Here is an 18,876-nt window from a genome sequence, read left to right as displayed (position 1 = left end):
TTCCACCTCTGAAACCTTACTCCTGCCTTTGATGTTCCCCCTTAAATAAACCATAGGAGCCATTTTCTAGTTGTCCAGCTCCAGCTCCTGTTGGACTGGACCTATCAGGGCTTCATCTTTAAAACTATCCTTTCTCTTTGTCTTTTGTTCTTCTCTAATTATTCTAGACTTTAATTTCTCAGGAAGCTTATCCCTCTGAGCAGGCAAGAATTCCCTGGTGAGGTGCTGGCCACCCCATGATAAAGATGGACGTCCCAGCTTAGAGAGAGTGAATTCTCCCTCTACCACCTTCTTGTTCTATTTGGGCCCTCCATGGATTGGATGATGCATAGTCACATTGGTTAGGGCAATCTTTACTCAGTTTCCTGATTCAAAGACTAATCTCTCCTAGAAGCACCCAGAAATAATGTTTTACCAGCTGTCGGGGGATCCCTTAGCCCATGCAAGTTGACAGACTACGTTAACCATCAAAAAACACAAAATATGGCGGTGCTGGTATTTAGAGCGCAGCGGCTGATGGGCCAGGTCGCTGGCTCGCCCCCACCCCGCCCCGCCCGCAGACAAGACCGAGACCAAGAACAGCCCCGAGTATGCTTCATTCTTTTCGGTCATGGGTGCTTCGTCCCCCATGATCTTCAGCGCCCTGGGTGCCGCCTATGGCACGGGCAAGAGTGGCGCCGGCATCGCAGCCATGTCAGTCATGAGGCCGGAGCTGATCATGAAGTCCATCATCCCAGTGGTCATGGCTGGGATCATCACCATCTACAGCCTGGTGGTGGCAGTCCTCATCGCCAACTCCCTGAATGATGGTATTAGCCTCTACAGGAGTTTCCTCCAGCTTGGTGCAGGCTTGAGCGTTGGCCTGAGTGGCCTGGCAGCTGGCTTTGCCATTGGCATTGTGGGGGATGCCAGTGTTTGGGGCACTGCCCAGCAGCCCGGCTGTTTGTGGGCATGATCCTGATCCTCATCTTCGCTGAGGTGCTTGGCCTCTATGGTCTCATGGTGGCCCTCATACTTTCCACAAAGTAGCCCCTCAAGCTCACCACCCACAGAACACCATGTAAAGACCACCCCCCTCCTCATTCCAGAACAAACAGCCTGACAACACTAATGGGCAGCTGCCCCCTCCTCCATAGTTGGTCTTGTAAATGCGCAGTGTCCTAGTGCCCATCCTCTGTTGCCCCGCCTCATCTCCCATCCAGGCCCCCGACCAGTGAGGATGCCAGCCTCCGGCCCCTGCCCACCACCCTAAAGTGCTTTGTGTATAAGGATGAATTAGAGTTGTAATTTTTCTCTTCACTGGATGTTTATTTATAAAAGATTTGACCTTGTTCATGCATCTGTGGAGCAACCCTCCTCTCCCAACTATATAATACCCTTTAGGTAGAGTGTTGCCTTGTGGAGTCCCCCTTGCTGAGACTCCTTGGATAGAACCGCCCTTTGTGCCCAGTGCCCAGGTCAGGGGCAGAACGCCAGCCACCAGGCCCTGGCGCCCGTCTGTGTCCAATAAAGTTCTCGGATGTGAAAAAAAAAAAACCCACAAAATATTAAGCTAGTCTTATTTGCTAAAGATTTGCATAAACTGTATGACTTTAAATTATTTAAATGGTTATAATTTATAATTGGCTAGTACATATGTAATCAGAATAAAGCTCCTTTAATTGAGCAATTTTTATGAACTAATATATTAATATCATCCAGAGGTACAAAAACATTACATACTCACAAACATACAGGCAGAGAGAAATAAAGCTTGTAACTCTAGTTCTACAATTTTAGGCATAGTCAAAAGTAAGCACCAAAAGAGAAAACACTGGTTTAGATATTTTAAAAAATTCTTTTCCCAAAGGATACAAGATTCTTAATTGATTTGAGCTCAAAAACAAACAACAAACAAAAAGACTGGAAAACCATATTTTCTGTTGTTTTTCACCCAATGGAGATTAGGTCTCTATAAGCCATGAATTCATTTAGAGAGATCTCAAAATCATCAGACCCTAAAATGAAATTCTCATCCATTCTACCAACATTGGAGAACAATTTGTGGGTTATAAATGTATCTAAAATAAAACAAACACTAAGTTTGTTTAAACTTAAAATTAAAACTAAAAAAATAGAGTCAATGTTATTCTTTAGGTGATCTGGATTCCACTGAAAGAGCCAAGAAATATATATATATATATATATATATATATATATATATATATATGTTTAAAGCCATGCACAAAGTGTATTTGTCATTGAAATTTGCTTGGAGGGGCTGGGGATGTGGCTCAAGTGGTAGTGTGCTTGCCTGGCATGCATGAGGCACTGGATTTGATCCTCAGCACCATATAAAAATGAAATAAATATATTTTTTTAAAAAAGAAATTTGCTTGGATATGGTAGGTGAATATATCCGGCATTTTGGTTTGACATCTGAAACGATTAAAAGACAATTTTTAGAACAGGGTTAAATCATGATACTCATTATAGGTATGAAATGAACACGTTAAAAGGTTTTATTTAACTCATGAGGCAACTAAAAGATGTTGTGACCATTTTAAAGGAGAATCCATAGAGCAGGGACAAGAATATTAATAATATTAAACTATGCCTAGAGATCAAAGCAAAGGCCTTAGGATGGAGCCTCTGTCCCAAAGTTTGAACTGTAGGCCCAGAAGGCAGAGCTTTAAGCCACAGAGAATGATTTTCAGGGCTTAAAACCTAATAGAACTTGTTAGTTGGGTTTCAGAATTGCTTGGGGCCACTGACTCTACTTTTTACTTTTTTCTCCCTTTTGGAATCAGGCTATCTATAACTTTTATCATATACCTGCACCACCATTCTATTTGAGAGTATACAACTTGTTTTCTAGTTTAACAGGTCCACAGATGGAAAATAATTTTGTCTCAGGTTGTATTACATCTATAGTCTTACTCATACCTGATTAAATCATGACATTTTGGACTTCGGATTACTACTAAACTTGGTTGAGATTTTTGAAAGGGGTGAATATATTTTGCATGTGCATTGGATATGAATTGCTGGGAGCCAGAATGGACTTTGCTAGACTGGATAATGGCCCTGAAAGGCATCTAATTTCTAACCCCTAACCCTGTTAATGTTACCTTATGTGGCAAAAGAAACACTGTAGATATGATAAAGGGAAGGCTTTTGATATGGGGAGATTATCCTGGATTAAATGGCCGAGCCCTAAATGAACCACAGGTATCCTTATGAGGAAGGTAGGGAAGATTTGACACTGAAGAAGATAATGTGACTAATGAACTTGGATGCTATGTAATTGTCTTTGAAGATGGAGGAAGGGCCAGAAGATATGAAATACAAGGACTATCACTCAAGGAACTGAAAACATAAGCAAATAAGATTCTCCCCTTGAGCCTCTGAAGGGTGCAGCCCTGTTAACAACCAAACTTCAACTTAGTGAAATGATTTTCAACTTCTGACTTCCAGAACCACAAGACAATAAATGTGTGTTGTTTTAAACAACTGACACTGTGGAAATTTATTATAGAAGCAACTAGAAACTAATACACTTCCCAAATAAGCTTTTAACTAATCCTTGTCTCAACATCTGTTTGTAAGGGAACTTGCTAAGGATACAGGATGCAAACTAAATTTTCTTGTTTCTCCTGGTTTCCCGTCACCTTCTTGTTGCATGAAGCATGTGATCATGCTCTGAGAGGGGTTAGAATTGTGAAAAACTGTATAAGGCTTGGCAGGATGAATGAGGTTTTTGGTGACACTTTAGTCAATAGTGGATCCCTCTGAGAGACTTTCGCTGTGACTATGATGGAGTAACTGGCATTCGATGAGCTCCTGTGTATAAACAACTAAAAAATTGGGGGAAAATATATGACCTGTTTTTCAGGTGTTGTACAACAGGAAGGACAATGCAGTGATTTCAGAGGAAACTTACAAGGTAGCTCAGCCATCATGCTAGAGCTCTGCCTGGGAAAATGTTATAATGAATTTAAGGAAGTGAACTGAATTCCAGGCAGAACACAGTACAGTGGTCCTGCTGAACTAAGAAGGCAGACACTGGAGTTCAATAGACCTGAAAAAGCTGGGATTTGCAAGACAGGGCATTAGAAAGGAAGTTGCTATACAGAGCAAGATCTTCACAAATCCCTCCGTGGTGCATGCCTGTAATCCCAGCGGCTTTGGAGGCTAAGGTAGGAGCCTCTTCCAGCCCCCATCTCTTCCATGACACACTGATGAAACCCGGAGGTCATTTCACGCATGCGCACACATGCACAGACTCAAGGGCATACCCAGGTTAAAATTGACCTTCCTCTCCTTTGTCCCTTTTGTGGTATGTTCATACATTTTTATCGAAGAAAATACCACATGATGTTCAATATTTTATTTCTTTTATGGGTCTATCCTGTAGTTCCACCTTCATAACAGATCACCCAAAACTTTATGGTTTAAAATAACAACTTTGGCCAGGCATGGTGGTGCAGGCCTGTAATCCCAGCAACTCGGGAGGCTGAGGCAGGAGGATCGAGAGTTCAAAGCCAGCCTCAGCAATGGCGAGGCCCTAAGCAACTCAGTGAGACCCTGTGTCTGAATAACATACAAAATAGGGCTGGGGATGTGGCTCAGTGGTTAAGCGCCCCTGAGTTCAATCTCTAGAATCAAAAACAAAAAAAACAAAAAACCCCCACCACCACCACAAAAACAAAACCAACCAACCAATCAAACAAACAAACAAAACAACTCCACAAATCCACTTGGAGATTTTTCAGAGGGCTGAGGGCTACACATGTCTGCTACAGGTTTGAAGAGGAATAAAGTTATTACTAGTTAGCCAGTGTTGGGGAATGTTGGAGCTTTGGTGCAGCAAGAATAAAATGACCTTGAAAATACCTTGTTAATATCCTGGACATCCAGCCAAGACTTTGCAGAAGCCTTAGAAGTAATGACTATGCCCCTTTGGGATTCCCATGGTTGCTAAAAATAGAAGTGACTTTGGTACTATAAATCATCTTAGGAAAACAATTTTCTAAAAACTTCACTTTGTTCAACTCAAGATGCAGTGCAACACATGCCCTAAGAGAGCCTTATTTATTACCTAATGCTCAGTGCAATGCAAGGGTTAAATACGTGAACTACTACCACATTGGAGTACCTGGGCTTATCTTCTGGTTCTACCATTTACTAATTGGGTGACAATGAGTAGACTATTGTTTGTTCATTCATAATGTGGAAATAATAATATTAGTACATACCTAATAAATGTGGGGAGTTTTAGGAGATCATATGCAAAGCATTTACAACAGTATATAGCACATAGGTGTTAGTTGTTATTATTTCATATATTTTTCTCAGATCCTTTAAGCATAGTTTTCCGGGTGTTGAAAAGTCAGTTAAAAGAATGAATGAATCACCTTCAAAGCACTAGTGGAAAAAGTATATCATGTCAGAAAACCTCTTAAATGTTCTTTAGAAGATGAAATTGATTACCTTTCCCCTCCTGATCCCTGCTCAGCTGTGCAGATACTGCATGCGTCTTGGAAAAGCTGTCCACCACAGATAAACATTACTCTGTGCTACTGGGTGTGTTCGATGTGTAAATAGATTGTGGAAACACGGGAGGCTGGTTTTTCAAGTTCCTAGCACTTCATGAGGGTCAGGTAGCCCAGGATTGTACAGGTTGTGTGTCTGAAAGAACAGCAAGTCTACTGAACAGTCTAACCTTCAGTCTGAGGTAAGGCTAATATGTTTGTGGGTCTCCAGTGTAGTATCTGCTTTCTTGATTTTTGTATTTTGTATCTTGATTTTTGTATTTTTTCAAAGGGTTTGGGAGAGGTTTACTGGTCAGGAAGGAAATTATTCCTCCCATCATTTGATATTGGATTTTACAATGAAAAGAGAAAGGGAGAAATACATGCAGCAAGGACATTTTGACCATCAGGCTGCTATAAGTTTGATGAATTGTGATGAGAAAGAGAGGTATCTTTTTGTTATGAGCACTTAATTTAATCTACAAAGTGAAACATTGCAATAGATTCTACTGAACACTAGTGACAAAAGATAGAAGTTCACAGCATAAGTACTATGTCATTTTGTCAAGAACCTCTCACACTTCTATGTATAAGACAAGACAGTCATCTTGCTCTGTACTTCTTTCAATTATTAGAAATTTCAGATGTTGCACTTAGCATTATTGAATCTTTTTTTGCATTCAGTTCCATTTTTAAAATTTTAAAATTTATTCTATATTTTCTATTGCTGCAATATAGTTGTGCATAATGGTGGGATTTGTTGTTACATATTCATACATGCACACGATATCAGTTCCATTTTTGATATGGATAGACATGATTTGTTGTTACATATTCATACAAGCACACGATATCAGTTCCATTTTTGATATGGATGGACATCCAGTATGGATAGATAATCAGTAGAAAGGTTTCAAGTTTGAAAACCCTGGAATAATCTCAACAAGAATGTGATATTTTTAACAGCAGAAGATGAGATATTGACTATGAATGTAAAGATGCATCAGGTTTTAAAAATTTCTCTTTAATATAGATCATTGTATTCTGCAATGCAGTCTCCCTTATTTAAGTGAAAATATATTTTTTTCAACATAATGTAGCAAACTAGAGAAAACAGGAGCTATATATTCAAAGCATTCAAAATAGAAAAAATTACTTATATGTAATAATACATTTAAAAAAATACTGCTTAAATACTAGCCTTCTTATAAAGCTTTTTTTCCCTTCTTTTTATTGTACCAGGGATTGAACCCAGGGGCACTTTACTACTGAACCACATCACCAGCCCTTTTTAGTTTTTAAGTTTCAGGTAGGGTCTCACTAAGTTGCTCAGGGTCTTGCTATAAATTGCTGAAGGTGGCTTGAAGCTTCCATCCTCCTGTCTCAGCCTCCCAAGCTGCTGAGATTACAGGTGTTCGTCATAGCACCTAGCCTTATAAAGCTTTTAAACACAAGAATTAAGTGTTTGATATTTTCAACTTATGATGAATTGTTTAGACAACAGCTTAAACACAACACTATTAACAATTCATACTCCATGACTTAAGTACCATTCAGTACCATTCAGTTGGACTCTAGTGAAATCCTTAAATAGTTCTCTACGTCCCTTAGTACATATATGCACATACCCACATGTACATATGTATTTACATATGGGTAACTAATATCAGGAAAGTGGATAAGAGGAAAGGTGAGAAAATGTCTTATTGGTCTTTTCATTGTTGAATCATATTGTTTCTATGTATTTATGAGATAATAAAATTCTCTGCTAGGGCTGGGACTGTAGCTCAGTGGTAGAGCACTCGCCTATCACGTGCAAGGCATTGGGTTTGATCCTCAACACCTCATAAAAATAAATAAATAATAAATAAAATAAAAGTATTGTGTCTAACTACAACTAAGAAGAAAAAATTAAAAAGAGAAAAAAATTCTCTGATAGAATGTGTTGTCTTTCACTTTATTCAGCTTTGATAAAAGTTTTCTAATAACAGGTTTAATGAATACAATTATTGGGTTTCTACCACTTTGTGTCTTGGAGCACATTTAGTACTTTTGTTGAAACCACTTTCTTATAATTATTTAGAGCGTTAAAGGAAGGGAAGGGAAATACAGCTTTAAAATGTGTGAAATGAGCAGTTTGTTTAAGCTAAGCTTTGTTACACAATGACATATGTTATGACTGTTTTGCCAGCATATGTAAACTCTTGGGTAATCATCTTTCATATGTTCTATTTCGGATTTACTTCTAACTATATTTTTGTACATCCCATATGTTGCTCGGGTGTGCTCCCTCACTCTCTTTTTCTCTCTCGCCACCGCCTCCTGCACACATTCACACACTTTAGATGATTTCCCAGACCTCTTTAACTTCTCTGCAGCCGGGTTCAGTTCCTGCTGGTCTCTTTCTGTGTATCTTATCATCATTTCCTTAAACCTCTGTTTCTCCATATCTTCTGATTATGTTTTCTCCACATCTCCCATCATGCCTAGCCCACAGTTCTGATTCTACTAAAGACAGCACTAAAGCAAGTGGATCTCATTGCTTCTGTCACTTGCAGAGCTGTTAGCTGTAGTGATCACCTTAAGTTCTGGAAGATCATCTGGAAGTAGAGCAAAGCTCTTAGAGAAACAAATGTGATAAATACACAGTATACTGGAATAGGAAATTCACCTGATCTGGTTTCTCTTGCTTTTCAGAAAAAAAAAAAAAAAAAAAAAAATATATATATATATATATATATATATATATATATATATATATGAGGTAACTAATACTTCCTCAATTTCTCTTTAAAATTTTACTTCCTTGGAGATTCCCCCATGTCATGAAATCTGTCTTGATCACTTTACTGAGATTATACTTCTAAGTATCATCTATATATAGTGCTGTTAGGAAATGCTTTTCCAAATCCTTATCCTTTTTGTCTCCTTTGCATTAGGTAACACTTATGATCAGCTCCAACTTCTTGAATTTTCTCTTTCTTTGTTGTCCATTACTCTATATTATTCATTCAACTATTTTCTATCATTTTCCCTCGTCTCCTTTTCCTCTTCTCTTACCTACCTGTGGGCTTCTCCTATAGGTTTAACATTCAGCTGATAATCTGTTACTTTTTTTCCTTTGCCTGCGATTTCTCATCCAACCTATAATTTTGATTATCACCTTTAAGTGGATGCCCATCTCCAGATCTTATCTCTTTTTTTTGTACCAGGGATTGAACCCAGGGGTGCTTAACCACTGAGCCACATCTGCAGCCCTTTTTATATTATATTTTGAAACAGGGTCTCACTGAGATGCTGAAATTCTTGCTAAATTGCTGAGGCTGGCTTTAAACTCGCCATCTCCTGCCTCACCCTCCCGGGCTGCTAGGATCAGAGGCGTGCGCTACTGTGCAGACTCAGATCTTATCTTTCCATCTGTTTTATGTTTTCCTTCCTACATGTCCAACTGTTGCCTGATCCGTGTCATAGCCAACTCCCTGCCTTTCGTATTGAACCACTTCCCCTTTTATCTATGTTTCTGCTAATGGCATTGAAGATCTTCTGCTTTCTCACATTTGAAACCTTAGAGCCCATTTGCTTCTAACTTTTCCTTCATTCCCAGTTCCCAAACTACTACCAAGTCCTTTCATTCCTCCCATCACAGTATACCTAGCAGCCATCCTCTCCTATTTCCTTTTTCTGTTATTTTTATTTTGTTTTATTCTCTATTTTTTTTCCATCCTTTCCTCTCTTGATTCCAAAGCTACTGAGAATTCAAGCTCTTGCTCAGACCCCACTTCCATCAAACTTCACACCTCATGGATATCTTTTTTTTCCCTAAACCCTGCAAACAGAATCATGGGGTGTGGGAAGAAAGTCAAAGACCAAGTTCAAGTTCTGATTCTACCATTCACGGCCTCCTGTGTCCCGTTAGCCTCAGTGTCCTATCTCATACAGCAGTGGCAAGGTATAAGTAAGATCATGGAAGTGAAATCATTTTGAACTAGAAGCACTATCTAAATATGAAAGCAAGATTTTTAATTGGAATAACTCAGGGGCCAGTCCCAAGGCCTCAGGTCTTAACTACTAAGTAATATAGTGTAGGAGTTGAAAGCATGAACTTTACAGCCAGATGACTTGAGTTTGAATCACAGTTCCACTACATATCAGCCATGTGAAATTTTGTTCCCTGAGTTTCCTTTTCCATAAAATGGGAATATTAATAGTTTCTACTCATGGAAGTGTTATAGGATTCAAAGGTTGAATATGTAAAATGCACAGATTAATATGTAAATTGCATTTAATATGTAAGTTCAATATGCAAATTGATTTGTAATTAATATGCAAAATAAATTGTATGTACATTTGATAAGTAAATTACATTTTATATGTAAATTAAATGGGTTAATATGTAAAATACAGATGTAGAGCAGGAGCTGGCACATAGGTGCTCTATAAGAGGTGGTGGGGCCGGTGACACTGGGTATGGATATGAGGTCAGAGCCAGTTATCAGAAGTGAGCCACAAGGCGAGGTACAGCTAGAATGGAAATGACGAACCACAGGGTGGACACCTCTGCCTAGCACAATCTCTCCTTATTCAGATCCAAAATGGTCTTGTTGTGAGGGTGTGGTGGCATAGTTCCGTAATCTCAGAGACTTGGGGGGCTGAGGCAGGAGGATTGCAAGTTTGAGGCCAGCCTCAGTAATTTAGTGAAGCCCTAAGCAACTTAGCAAGACCCTGTCTCAAAATATAAAATGAAAAGGACTGGGAATGTGACTCAGTGGTTAAGTACCCCTGGGGTCAATTCCTAGTAGAAAAAAAAATCTTTTCTTTGGGGTGGAACTGAGCAAAAGCACACTGATGTGGCCTGAACATTCAGAGCAACTATGTGGAGCTTAAGAATGGGCCCATCCATCGGAGCAGTGGCACATGCCTGTAATCCCTGAGGCTTGGGAGGCTGAGGCAGGAGGATGGTGAGTTCAAAGCCAGCCTCAGCAAAAGGGAGGCACAAAGCAACTCATTGAGACTCTGTCTCTAAATAAAATACAAAATAGGGCTGGGGATGTGGCTCAGTGGTTGAGTGCTTCTCAGTTCAATCCTCAGTACCAGAAAAAAAAAAAAAAAAGAATGGGCCCATCCAGATACATTTTTTGTTTAAAGAAAAAAGAATGTTAAATAGTTCGCTCTTTACAATCATGAAATGTGTCAGTATGCCATGGAATCAAAATGTCAGTATCTGAATATCCAAATGTTAAGAAAGCAGACATGTGTTACTTCTTTATTCTATTCTAGAAATTCCTGTCTTTAACAAGCATAGATTTCTAGCATTTTAAAGTGCAAGAGACCTTAGAAATGCCATTATTTTCAATTTATAGGACCATTGACCAGAGTACATATTTTACAAATACATAATGTTCTCTTGAATAAGATTTTTTGTTTTATTTTTCATGTTAAGAAAGTAAAAATGATACTTTGAATCACCCAGGGGTTGTTCTAAGTGCTTTTTCTTTTTGTGTGTGTGTGTGTATGTGTGTGTATGTGTGGTGCTGGACATTGAACCCAGGGGCTTGTGCATGTGAGGCAAGCACTGTACCAACTGAGCTATATCCCCAGTATTGCTGTAAGTTTTTAAAATATTTAATCTTTATAAGAACCCCATGTGATAGACATCATCATCCTATTTACATAAGAATAAATTGAGGATCATAAAGATCATTCATAGTTAATGGATAGTTGGATCAAGTTTCAAACTCAGCCCTGCACCAGAGTCCATATTATCAGCCATCGGGTGCCACCATCTCAGCACCTGTGTGCTCTAGCATCTGGGTGTGTGGGCAGGCTCTGGAGTTCTAAGTAGCTAATACTTGTAGTCCCAGTTTTTCTTAACAAGTGCCACTAAATAATAATTTTTCATAAGAGATAAAACAATAAATAATATTTATGTCAGGTATTTCAATATCCAGAAATGATGAGAAAGAAGAGTCTGCTTTTTCTTATCCATAATTCTATAGTTAAATATCAAAGGGCTCAAATATTGACACTTTCTATTTCCTAGACAGTATATTATACTGCCTTGTTCTGTGCTTAATTGATGCTGCTGGCCGTGAAGATATTTTCAAGTGTATGTTAATTTTCATTTTTATCTTTGCTAATGTCTCAAAAGTTCAGGGTTTTTTTAATTGATATTTTTTTGTTTCTGATTTTATTTCATTATTTTAAAAAATTTTAAATTCTCTTTTTTGACATGACTGTACATATTTATGGGGTACCATGTTTCCTGTTTTAATTAATTCTTGTTAATTTAAATGCTCTTTCATCTTAGTTTTTAAAAATTGTTTTTCTCTAAGCATAACCAAGTACAAAAATTAATAGATTTTGCTTTATTTTCTTCTTCACTGAGTAAAAATATATTAAAAATCAAACTTATCTTCACTGAAACTTTAATAACCTTATTCATTTCCAAGTAGGCACAGTACTATTTGTAACTCTTGTTAAAGTTTAATTTAGCAGTTTCCAGTCCTTACAGCAGTTGACTTATCCAGGCTAATTTGATTTAATCTTTCTAACAGAATGTCAGGATACACTCTGTTCCTACATGAAGAACACGACCAGTTCATTTAAGGGTTGGTGGTTCATGTAAATAGACTTCAGTAGCATTTTCATTTTGCTGTTGTATAGTCAGAAATATTTCTAAGAGTATCAGGATTTGGGGGAAAACCTAAAAACATGAATTTAAAACAAAACCTCTAAGGTAGATGTCATCCTAAAGCAAGTAAAATCCTCAAGACCAAACAATATAGTCTTTTTTTGGGGGGAGGGGTACTGGAAATTAAACCCAGAGGCACTCTATCACTGAGCATTTGTTTGTTTGTTTGTTTATTATTTTGAGATAGGGTCTCACTAAGTTGCTGAGGCTGGCCTTGAACTTGTGAACCCCTTCCTTCAGCCTCCCAAGTCACTGGGATTTCATGTGTATACCACTACACCTGGCTCAAGATCAAACAATATAATTTTAAAAATCATTTAACAGACAATGTTTTCTAATAATGAAAGTAGTAGACTCTACCAGAAAATATTGTTGAGATGGAGTGGCAGGTGTGTAGGGGGAGATAGAGAGAAATCAAACTTGGAATGTAGCCATCAAATAATGATGTTCTAGGGTTTAAAAATAGACTTTAAAGCTAAACATACTTTTATCTGGATTATAAAAATGAAAGTTCAGCAATAGCCCACTTGGTAAACACAGACCAAGAGAGATCATATCAAACACATTTGTTTAATTCAAATAGCAGAGTATTGTCAAATCCATTAAAATATCCTCCCAAGAGCTATATGCAGACAGCAATAATTTTCAGTCCCCTTGTGTGAAGTCACAATGAAATTAGTATATAATTAAATTTTTGGAGTTAATTTTGTTAAACCAAGTGATATATCAAGTTTTCAAATGAAACAGTAAATGCCTAGTGTAAAATAGATATTTTTCCAACTTTCAACAGATAACAATGTATCCAAAAACGTTCCCACAAACAAATGTATGATTTTTATGTTGCATGTTTGGACTAGAACTAAAAGTCTACTAAAAACTCAATTTGTGATGAAGAATCATTTTCCTCTAATTGAAAAACTAGGACAGGGGAAATGCTATTGATCTTAACTGTAGGGAAATCTGGTTAATAACCTAAAAACAAAGATCAGGATCTGTTTTCACTAGCCATATTTAAGAATGAAGAATTTGCTGTGTTTGTGGCTAGTAGTAAAGAGCCTGCTTAGCACATGTGAAGCCCTGGGTTTTATCCTCAGCACCACATAAAAATAAATAAACAAAATAAAGATATTGTATCCATGCATAACTAATTTTTTTAAAAAAAGAATGAAGAATTTAACTTGCTTCAAATCATTCACAGCTTCTTTTATTTACTTTTGTTGTCCAGTACAGAGTTTGAGCTCTGAACATGGGAAGGTTGTCTCTAAATCAGTAATACACAGCAAACCAAACAGCTATTGATTTTCTTTCAAGTGAATGCCTGTCTGACTCTCATTGTTCTCCTGAGTAATAGTCATACGTTTGGCCTTACACTTAGGCACAACAGGATATGACTAAATTATCAGCTTCATCCCAACCTAGAGAGTCTTCTGAACAAGGATTAAACCCAAGAGAAATCTTCAGTTATATTGGGAAAAAATATTGAACCTGGGTCAGCAAACATGGGCTGTAGGTCTACTGCTCACACTTTCTGAAGATTTACAGTGACATAAGGAGTATTCAAGGGTTTTCTAGGTAGCCAAGACATGTCTCCAAGATCCCCTAAACTCACAAATTTCAGAACCTAGATTCAAACCAGCTATCAGGATCACCTTGGCTGAGTTAAGTAACTTCCAATAGTAACTTGCTGGAATATTTTTTCCTGCTACCCTAACTTTTACCTTTCTCTCTGGTTCTCAGGTTTATTCAATCTGTGTTGGTATCTATGAAACTGTCACTGGTCTGGCTTGGTCCCTATCCTCATACTGGTTGGCTTCCCCTCAGTGACTTTTTGTTAAAGAGGACTTTCTCAGGGTCCCTCATTATTACCCAAGGCTTCTACGCCAACTGGCTCCCTCAGTACTCCCATCCCCCAACCACCACTGACTGACTCCTCTTCCCAGTTTAGCTCCCCAGTTGGTCCACACTCATAGGAGCCAAAGAACCTCAGGCCCTTGCCAGTCTCATTCCTCTCTACCCTTTCCATATTCTGGATTTTTTCTTTCCTCAGTCAGGGGAATCTGCTTTTGCCACAATTTCATATCCCCCACATTGCCTTAGAATATATTTTTTTTGATGGTGTTGGGAAATCGAACCCAGGAGGGTCTTGCACTGTGCATTATGTTGTGGATTATGTTATATATTATATTGTTTTGTGTTTGTATATATAGGCTTATATGTTGAATTCTATAGGACAGTATAGTGATCAAGAGCAGTTATTAGAGACAAATTATTTTAGCTTAAATTCTAGCTTCACTAATAAGCTGTGTGGCAGAGGGATTTAATCTCCATCTGCTTTGGTTTCCTTATTTGTAATATGGGAAGAATAAAATCAACTCAAAAGCCTGATAAGAAAATTGAATGAAAAGATTGTGAAATGAGATGGGCATCATTACCATATGTACATGTGTGATTGCTTGAATGGTGTGACCGTATTTCATGTACAATCGGAGAAGTGAAAAATTGTGCTCCATTTGTGTACAATGAATCGAAGAGCATTCTGCTGTTATGTATAACTGATTAGAACAAATTAAAAAAGATAAAAAAGGGGAAAAAAAGAAAATTGAACTAGTAATATATATGAATTAAGACCTTAGAACAGGACCTGATACTTTTATTTAAATGCTATGTAATTATTTTCTTTATTGTCGAGAGTCACTAGGAAAATGAGTTGATGCAAATATAATATTGAAGCAGGAAATATACAATCCAATATAAAATACAAAGAAGTGAATTAGCTTAGTTTCTATAACATGGTAAGAGACAAATCTGTGATTTGAACTCAGAGCTTCTTGACTTCCCAAACTTGAGTCTTTTTCAAGTGTCCACTTGAATTCTCCATTGGAACCCAATTGGAAGTTAAAAAATGATGCCTGGCATCCAAATTGGATTTTTTTTATTTGGTACTGGCACTCAACCACTGAGCCACATCCCCAGCCCTATTTTGTATTTTATTTAGAGACAGGGTCTCACTGAGGCTGGCTTTGAACTCGTGATCCTCCTGCCTCAGCCTCCCAGGCTGCTGGGATTATAGGCTTGTGCCACTGTGCCTGGCTGCAATTTTTTTTAAAGAGTTTTAATTAGATTTAATGTACACACCATACAATTAAGCCATTTAAAGTGTGCAATTCAATATCTTTTGTACTGTATTCACAATGTATTTATCACTGCAATCTAATTTTAGAACATTTTCATCTTGGGGTGGGCCTGATAACAGGGTCCCTGAGGTGTTAATTTCAAGGCCACGAATTCTGTAGAAGTCTTGACTAGACTTCTAATGGTTTGTAAACCTTTTCTAGGACTCACAGATTTCATGATTTTTTCTAAAGATACTAAAATGTAGCCCAGAAAGTATTAAGAAACTTTAGACCAGTGTGGTCTGAATCTTTTGAGGTGCACAAAGATCACTGGGGGCCCATAAGGAAATTCACATCCAGTAGGCCCAGGGTGAGGCCTGAGCTATTATCATTTCCTATCATTATATTGATGATAACAGTGCTAACTTTGGACCCAATGATGTCAAATGTTATGTGCTCTAAAAGTCCATTCTCATTACCAGATCTGTGTTACAAAAATCACCTGTGCTCAGTGATTATTACTATACTTTCATTTTGTCAATAAAACATTGTAGACATCTGTTAATTCAGTTGTTGCATAAGTATCTATGAAGTAGCTATGATTTGGGCCCTTAGTCCTAAAAGTCTAAAATATTTGCTAGCCAGTCCTGACTAAAAAAGAGTTTTGCCAACTCCTGCTGTAGACCATGGTGTAAAGTCCCTTTTGAGGAGCAGAAATGTCATCTATCTTATTCTCCACAGTTCATTGCTGCATGTGACAGACATGGCATTACCAAGAATTAAATACAAGGGACAGTAAGCTGGCTGTATTTATGAATCATTCCTCCTCTAGTTGGAAAAAGAGGTACAGGTGAGTGGGAGTCAAGTTCAGGATTAGTTTAAAAATAGATCCTCCTGGAGTGGCAAGCTACTCTCCTGGTGATAGCACTGGCAGATATCTATCAAGGAACTTGATTCTTTCTCATCTGAGTCGTGTGTCCACAACCTCAGAAGCAAGATTCCCTGGGATTAATCTTCAGTCCAAGTTATAAGCTTGGTTAACTAGGTTTGGACGGTGGTTAGTGGAACTTATGGGTAGAAGTTGCATCTTCTCACACCAGCCTTCAAACTAGTTAAGATATTTGTTCAGGGAACTAAGATTTCAAAAGCTATGTGACCACGTATTTCATTTGTATTAAGGTATTTCTGCTCATTTTTTCCTGACATTAACTCACTTTGATCCCATATGGAAAAGACCTATTCTATATTTACTTCAGAACATGCATGACTTTCAAAATTCTCCATGCTTCAAGTAGGGTCCTGCACCATAATCCTCTAGTGCAGAGTTTCCTCCCTGATGTCCACCTTGATCTGTTGTTTCCTTTGTTTTTGTCAATGCAAGTTTAGATCTCCTAACAAATGTTTAATTTGGGATCCCCCTTTTTGATACAAGAAGTTGCCCATTCTCAATACCCACCCCTCCTTCCAAACAACCCTCATTGCCACAAGGCCCATAGCGGTGATCAGATTTTAGCACGCTACAGGGGAACAAGTACAAAGTTTGACCTGTAAATAATTAGATTATATGCCAAAAAATTCCAAGATATGTTTTGTATTATTAGAAGCTTGGGGGTGGTGGTCAACATAAGGAAATTGTGATACTACACTGGATTAGGTTTAAGTTATTGATGTGGTGCAAGAGATTCTGGGTTTAGTGTGCTACATTTTTGCCAGTGGAGGTATTTGTAACTGTTTACCTGATTGGATAGTTGAAAGCTGAATGTAGCAAAGACCTATACCATTGACTGAGTAATATCCTTGTCTCCTGGCTCAATACACTCTACTAATTCTCCCATATTTTTTGTTTATCCCTCCTTGGTCTCTTTCATCATCTCCTTTATTCCTCTGTCCATTCCTTAAATATTGTTGCTTGTAATGGTACTACCCTTATTCCTTTTCTCTTCTGGGTGATCTCACTTGATTGGCTTCAGCTATCACCTAGGGCCCAGTGATTCCCAATTCAATGTCACTAGTGTAGATTTCTCTGATAAACCCTAAAAAGTTTATTGAAAGTTCCATATTCCAAATGCCTTTTTGGACAAATCTTTATTAATACTTACTTTATAAGCACCTGGACCTCAATGCATCTAAATTGTAATTAATTATTATTTTTCTTTCACAATCTTTTTCATCTTGTCTTCTCCATATCTGCAAAGAGTATTACCATCAACATTCCAAGATTTTACCTCAGTTTTACTGAATCAGAATCTCTGGAACTGGAACCTCAGGAATCTATTTGGGGGGAGGGGGTATCGTGGATTGAACTCAGGGGCACTTGGCTACTGAGCCACATCAATCAGCCCTTTATTTTGTTTTATTTAGAGACAAGGTCTTGCTGAGTTGCTCAGGGCCTCACTCAGTTGCTGAGGCTGGCTTTGAACTTTCGATCCTCCTTGCCTCAGCCTCCCAAGCTGCTGGGATTATAAGCATGTGCCACCGCATCCCACAGGAATCTATTTTTTTTAAACAAACCCCTTACATATTCTTATATGCATTAAAATTTGAGAGCCATGCTGGGCACACTCTCTTCCTTACCACTCATATCTAGTTGGTCACTGGTTCTTATTGAGATCATCCCCCAAGATCTCAAAAATGAACCTTATTTTCTGTCCCACTATCACTGCTTTAATTCCCAGATTTCCCCTGGCTCTCCTGCAGGTACCTCCTCGTTGTTTATCTGACCTCCATCCTGTCCTTCAACCAGTCACCAAGGAGTGATGTTTTTTCAAAATACAAATCTAAACTAGAAATCTGACTGTGTTATTCCTTGGTTTAAAAGCTTTCAACAGCTTGATGCCATAGGAGCAGTTTTTGTAGACTTTTTAAGGTCATGGAACTCTTGCTTCAAATAAAGTTTGATCAGGAAATCCAACTTATAGAACAGATAAAAACAGGCTTGGCTGCTCAGCCTCTCTTACTGTGTTTCCTGAGAAAACATCCTGAAGATAGAGTTTGATAAACACTAGATAAAATCCAGATGCTTTAGTGGATACCAAATTCCTCCCAAACCAGGATCCCCATCCTTTCAACTCTTCGCCATTAGCCCAGACCCTGGCCCTGGGGTTAGACACTAATTCCTGGACTAGTTATGTGTTCTTGTGACTTTTCACATTTGCTTTTCTTAACAACCCAAAATAACCACTCTCTTCTCCCTTATTGTTTTCTTTATGCTCTCAGTTCTAGAGTTGCCATTTGTGACATTTTTATGTCTCCATGACAAAGTAGACAAAGCCCTTGAGAATGGGACCCATGCTTTCTTCATGTGTGCATTCCTTAGATCCAGAACAGTTTCTGACACATGGTTTATACATGCTTCTTCCATGGTTTGAGTGGGAAATAACAGGGTTGGGTTATTTGGTTTTTATTTTCTTTTCAGATTGAACATATCCCCATAAATTGAATACTTTTAAAAATATGTGTATTGGGCTGGGGTTGTGACTCAGTGGTAGAGCACTTGCCTCGCACACGTGAGGCCCTGGGTTTGATCCTCAGCACCACATGAAAATAAATAAATGAAATA

The 18,876-nt window shown here is 38.2% G+C and overlaps 1 pseudogene; it reads left to right on the top strand.

The window, feature by feature from the left end:
- The first annotated feature begins 610 nt into the window (after window positions 1-610).
- Window positions 611-955, top strand: LOC144250853 (V-type proton ATPase 16 kDa proteolipid subunit c pseudogene; annotated as a pseudogene).
- Window positions 956-18,876: the final 17,921 nt, after the last annotated feature.

This window comes from Urocitellus parryii, chromosome X, assembly GCF_045843805.1.
Source record: "Urocitellus parryii isolate mUroPar1 chromosome X, mUroPar1.hap1, whole genome shotgun sequence".
NCBI lineage: Eukaryota > Metazoa > Chordata > Mammalia > Rodentia > Sciuridae > Urocitellus > Urocitellus parryii.
Note: the sequence above shows the minus strand (reverse complement) of the source record. Positions and strands in the feature narration are given on the sequence as shown.